The sequence below is a fragment of the Acinonyx jubatus genome, chromosome E1, assembly GCF_027475565.1.
Source record: "Acinonyx jubatus isolate Ajub_Pintada_27869175 chromosome E1, VMU_Ajub_asm_v1.0, whole genome shotgun sequence".
Classification (NCBI taxonomy): Eukaryota; Metazoa; Chordata; class Mammalia; order Carnivora; family Felidae; genus Acinonyx; species Acinonyx jubatus.
This window is the reverse complement of record NC_069397.1, coordinates 59591222-59597391: the sequence shown is the minus strand read 5'-3', so window position 1 is coordinate 59597391 and position 6170 is coordinate 59591222.

Below are 6170 nucleotides of genomic sequence, written 5' to 3'. Positions count from 1 at the left end.
ATTGGGGGCCGAGGACCTGAGACATCAGTGATGTGAGTCCTTCCTGACACGGCATCTTCCAGAAACCAAGCTGGTCACACCCTGCAGGAGCCCCGGTGATGCTCTGCATAGGAAGGCAGGGTGCGGGGTAGGCCAGGTGGGGCAGCGGGAACCGATTCCCCAGACGGCACGTATAATTTGGGGGAGCGCCGGCAAAGTACAAAGCAGCAGATCAGACATTGTGACAGTGGATTGAGGCCAAGCAGAGGACAGGACACCAATAAACTAACTGTCAGCTGAACCTCAGGCCCCTAGGCTCCAGGGGGCCGTGGGGAAGGAAGGAACGTCACTGATTGCTCGTCCAGACCCTTTTGGACTGACTGACGTAAATACCGGTGTTCAACTTGATCTTGAATTTCAGAAGAAGTGAGTGTAGGGCTGGCCCACTGCCCTCCCTGAATCCAGGTAGCCCCTCCCTGGGCAGGGGCTCTGCAGGTTCCTGTTCACCGTCCCAGCCTCCCACCTGCCCTCCGTTCCCCACTTCACCCCCACCAGCTGTGTGCTGTGCCCCACAGAGTGGCAGGGGAGGGTCCGCAGCCGGTGACCAGAGCGGGTGCCCGAGCCCTGTTCCCCCTGCAGCCCTGCCCTGACATTTCTTCTGGGTCCACACCTTGGAGGCCAAGCAGACCCAACAGAGCTGGGGGTACAGGCAGTCCCTCATCCTGAGAAGGCCTCATGGTGGGCATCATGGGTGACGTCCCAATCCCTGTGGACACAAGAGGCGGGGGCTCGTGATCTTGCCCCAGTCACACAGCTGGCCGGTGCCAGCTTGAGCTCTCTGGGTTTCCCGGGCCCGGGAGCATTCCCTGTCCTCTCGTGCCCCTTGCTAGAGAAGACAGATGTGAGGGGGGCCTATTCCTGGAAAATGCCCATGAGAGTGAGGAGGGAATGGGCGCCATCCAGGGTCTCCACGTGCCCAGGGTGGGTTACTGGACCAAGGCTCTGTTCCCAGGAAAAAGTGGGCCATATGTTTATACCTGCCCCCCCCCTCCTGGGTCCCCAGTCCCCAGAACAGACCCCAGCCACACAGCCGAGACCCTCCTTACCTGTGGGGCTGCCAGGGGCTGGCAGGTTTTGTGGGGGAAGGGAGCATGGTGGTGAGGTACTGGCCATATGGCGGACCTCTCTGTGCCTGTCTCTGTGGGCCAGTGCAGGGGGGCGGGTGGGTTTGGCTGTCCGCAAGCCATTGCCGAGGCCTCGTGCGGGTCTTGGCTCAGACACACTGTGTTCAGGGGCCTTGGGGCACATACCCCTCAGAAGGAAGCCCAGACCCCTCAGATGGGTCAGGACCCAGCTGTGAGACCCCAGCTGGTACCCCAACCTCAGCCACCCCTCCGTCTCCTGCCCAACACAGGTGGGCACACCTGCCCATGCCGTTGGTCAGCGCCTCCCTCACCCCTAAAGTCACCCACCCCAAGGCCCCCTCCTGACTGTCCAGAAGGCTCCTGGCTACCAGCTGCATGCTGCCCAAACTGGCATGCAGTGGGCACAATCTGTCCACCTCCATTCTGCCCAAAGGCCACGGGCTGGGGGAGGGAGGGCGCAGAATAGGAAGGGGGGGTGCGTTGGTAGGGAGAGGGCAGGAACGGAGGCGCCCTCCCCGGTCAGGCCCCAGGCCCAGCCCTCACTTGGCCCCAAGCCCCTTGGCTCAAGGCAGCCTCGGGATATCAGGCTGACACATAGCTGTGGGGTGAGACACAGGCTCTGGGCTTTCTGTCCTGCGGCAGGGGGCCTGAGGCCCACAGAGGGCAAAGAGGGGCTGAGGGGCAGGTGTTCCTGGCTCAACCCCCACCTGGGCCCCACGTGGCCTGGCAACCCCCACGTCCGGGTTTCTCAGGTGTGAAAGAGGGATAAAAACTTGATGAAAAAGGGGAGCAGTGGTGTGCTCGCTGAGGGGGCGGCCCTGGGGACCAGGAAGTACACACATGGAGGGAGGGCAGGGTGGGGCCGGACCCCTAGACAAGAGTTCCCCAGGCCACGGACTGCCTGAAGCCACCCACCTGCTCTGACCCCAGTCAGCATCCGGCCGGGGGTGGGGAGAAGGGGGCAGGTCAGAGCTGTCCAGCCTGGGGGCATGCCCTGGGCAGCTCAGGGCATGGGGCTCTCCTCTGGGGCCTGGGCCGGTTCCGGGAGGACTGGCCCCTCGCCCCCCACGTGGGGCCGGGCACCGGCCGGTCTGGAAGAAGCAAGTCTGGGCTCCTGGCTGTGGGCTGCTGGCAGCATCGCTTCCTGCTTGCGCGTCATCTGTCTGGAATTCCGGTGGAAAAATGTGCCCTGGCACTGGGGCTCTTGGATTCCTGGTTTGGTGGTTTGTGGGTGTCGGAGGCCCAGGCTGGACTCTGGCCACCCCTGCCTCCCCCTACACGGGGATGAGGGCTCCCAGCTTCTGCTAGCTGCGCTCCCCTCCCTTCTCATGCCTGGTGGGGGTTGGGGGACGGTGGCCCCACAGCTGGGGGTGCTCTTTGGGTGCTCTCTCCAGGGGACAAAGGAGCCCCCGCGTCCTGTTCCCCAAGGCCAGCTCTTTACCTGACGCAGATCAGGAACACCTGTCAGCTGGGTGTGCACAGGTGTTGAATCCCGTGAGTTCAGGCCTCTGAGAGCCGCTCAGGATGCCCTCCCAGACAGGGCCACACGCGGCACCCCACGAGCACTGTCACTCCCCCTCCCCCACCCCCGCGAGGGTCCGTTAGCTGAGCATGGTCTCCAACAGCAGAGAGCTGCCAGGGCAGGTGAACAGTGGTGCCTGCTGGTTTAGGTGCAGCTCGCTTCCCAAAGAATGAGTTCCTGGAAAGATGAGGAACACAGGGAGGCACTTTGAAGTGTGACTTTCTTGTTGATAAAGAACCTCCAAAGTGCAGCAGCCCTGGGCGTGCCTCCCGGTGACATGGACTCCGTGGGTGACGCTCCCTGGGCCAGGCTGGCTCTTCCTGCCCTTCCCACTGGGACCCTTGTGAGGTGGCATGGTGGGACTCCCGCAGGCCGGCCTCTGGGGGCCGGGAGCGCCTGAAAAAGCCCCACCAGGCCCTGTGGCCCGGCCATGGAGGTGATCAGCAGCCCCTGCCAAACCGAGCCGTCTGGAGACCGAGGGGCAGGAATGTGCCTGTGCCTGGTAAGCCCATCATCCCCACTGGGCTCTGGAGCCCGGACGCCTGCCCGCCACCTCCTGGGAAGCGAAAACTCTGCTTGGCTGTGAAATCTCCCAGCTTCTGGTTTCTTCCCCAGCACCCACCAGCCCCCTCCACTGCCTCCTGGAAGACAGAAGACAATGAAATAAGGAAGGGCAGCAGGTCCCCAGTCAAGGAACATAGTTCATTCATTTATTCATTCCTCACTGGAGGGTGCCGGACCCTCCACTGTCCTGTTCGCAGGAGCCCACAGCCTGCCTGGGATACTGTCCCCTCCCCGTATTTGCTCCAGGAGCTGAGTGGGGCCCGGGGCGGGGGGCCTGGGGAGGGATGCCGGGGGATGAGACAGGGCAGGGAAGAGCCCTGAGGCCTGGCATTCGACCTCGCTCCTAATGAGCACCCCATCCCAGCCAGTCATTGTTCTGGGGGGGTGGCGTGAGCCCCCACCTACAAGGTCCTCTCCCACCCCGGCCCCCCCTTAACCCAGGTTCAAGCCAGCCCTGCAGACCAAAGTCCAAATTCATGAAACATTCAATCTGCGGGCAGACGTGCTTCACAGAGATTCTAGTACCTTCCCCACATGCACCCAAAAAACAGTCAGTCCCGGTGGGGCACAGACACAGGACCACTGGTAGCTGCTGGTGATGCACCGCCCAGCAATCGTGTGTCTGGGAGTTTCTCAGGGAGACGGAAGCAGCATGGTCTGTCGTGGCCCGAGACTGGATGCACGAGCCCACCCGAGGTAACAGGTGGCCGTCCCTCCATCACAGTGCTCCTCAGCGGCAGAAAGTAGCGATGACCGCGGCATGGAGGCCCGGGCCAGCTGACGGATCTCCTCTGTGAGAAGTCCGAGAAGCAGCGAAACCTGTGAAAACGAGGGCGAGGACATGGCTTCTGGGGCCCACGGCAGGAGGAGGGTCCGCACTCTGGGGCGGCCGGGCCCCATCGGGACAGGGGTGGGGCGGCTCGGCCGCCGGGTCCCTGTCCTGGGTCATGGGATAACACTGTTGGTTTTCTCAAGCATCTGTGCCAAGCTTTTACGAAAATGGGCGCACGTGTGCTCACACACCCACACGCACGCTCCCGTTTGTTTGAGGGAAGACCTGGGATTACATTAGACGGTCTCACCCTCTGTTCTCCCCGCCATTCTGCCTTTGGTCTACTCAGTGATGTCACTGCTATTCTCCGAGACCACAACCTTCTCACCTCAACGCCATGTCATCTCTACTTAAAACCGTGGTACATTCCGTGGGGTCTTTGACTTTCAGCAACGCTGAAATGAGTATCTTTATCTACATCTGGCTTTTGGATTTCGGATAAAATCCTGAAAGTGGGGTTATCAGAGCGTGAGTTACAAACGCTTACCTGCCTCTTGATGAGTCGTGCCACTTGGTGCTTGAGGATATCATTTCTGCTTGACCCTTAAATGTATTTTTCTGCATCAGAATTTTAAATGACCTATGTAGTTGAATCCATCTGTCTTTTCCTTGGGTTCTGGGTCTACATCATGCTTACAAAAGCCTTGCCATTCCTGACTCTAGAAATATATTCACAGTATTTTTCTCTTCATTTTTAGATGCTTTTATGATTCACATTTGCACGTAAAATTCCACCTGAATTTACTTTCCTTGGGGCCCCAGCCCACGTTCTCCCAGTCCCGGTGAACCTTACCTCCATTCTGTGTTGGACGCCTCATTTCCTGGGTGACCCTGAGGTCGGGGCTCTTTCACTTCTGAGCTCAGGCCACCCTGTTAGACTGGTTACAGCCTCAGAGGACGTTTTAATGCCTTGGAGGAAATCATACTGACACCTTTGTTCTCCACCTTCCTGACTGCTGTCACCATGTTTCTAGGTGAACTGCAGAGGGATGTTTTTCCAGTTCTGTCCCAAACCGTGTGGCCCCAGAGTACAGACACCCTGAGCTCAGCATGAACAGAGACCCTGCCTCCAGGATGGGCAATCAGGGCAGGTGATGGGTCAGCACATCCAGAAGGAAAACCAACACGGCAAAGTGTCCTGGAAGCTTCTAGAGGCCCCGGAGCAGCCCAAAGCAGCCTGTGGTGGACAGCAGGGTGGCAGTGGTCTGGGCAGTGGTGAGGTGACCGAGGCAGGGCGATAGTGCTTTTCGAGCTGGCACGACAGTATGCTCGATGTTGCCACAGGCCCAGGCTGACCTTGGCGGTATGTTTCTTCATTTGCAGGTCAAGGTGCTGAGTGGATAGCATTTAAGTGCCCAGGGACCTCATCATCACCCTGAGTGTCCCTCAGTCTTCATGTGCTCACCAGACAGTTCAACATTCCTCCTGTCTCCACTGCTGACCCCACTGGTCTGGAGGTCAGGCTGGGCCCAGGCTGGGGTCCTCCCGGCTCATGGAAGCCAGTGCTGTGGCCTCAGAGCACCTGCCACTCCCCCTCCATCCCCTTTCTCCTCCCTGCCTCCTCTTCCTCTTCCTCGTCTCCCATGGGCCCCCCTGCCCAGGAAGCAGGTTGCCCCCCAGTGAGGCCTCCAGGCTTCAGGATCTTGGTTTGGTCTGATGGGTTCAGAGTGGACCTTGACACGGACATAGAGTGATGGCCTGTGCCCCTCCCTCCCCCTGGTTTTGTGTGAAGCGGCTCCATGCACAGCTTGGGTGGTCCCCTGCTCTGTGTCTGGAACCAGCTTCCTCTGTCCCCAAGGACAAGCAGAGGCAGGGCCTCCAGTGCAGGCTGTCGGGGCCCTGGGGGCACTGGCCGCAGGGGAAGGACACCCAGATTCCGAGCCATCGAGGGAGAGCGATAGGATGAAGGCCGGGTGGGTTTGGCCACCCAGGCCTGAGAGCGGGTCAGGCTCTGGTCATTATGGGGCACGTGGGGGCCAAGCTCAGAAGGCCCCAGCACCCAGGGCTGAGCATCCCTGATTTCCTGGCTCTCTTCCCCAGGCCTGCTCCTGAGGCGTCCACACTGCCCCCCGGCTCTGGTGTGAGCGGGCCGCTGTCTGTGAGGTGCTGGGGGCACGTGTGGGGGCCC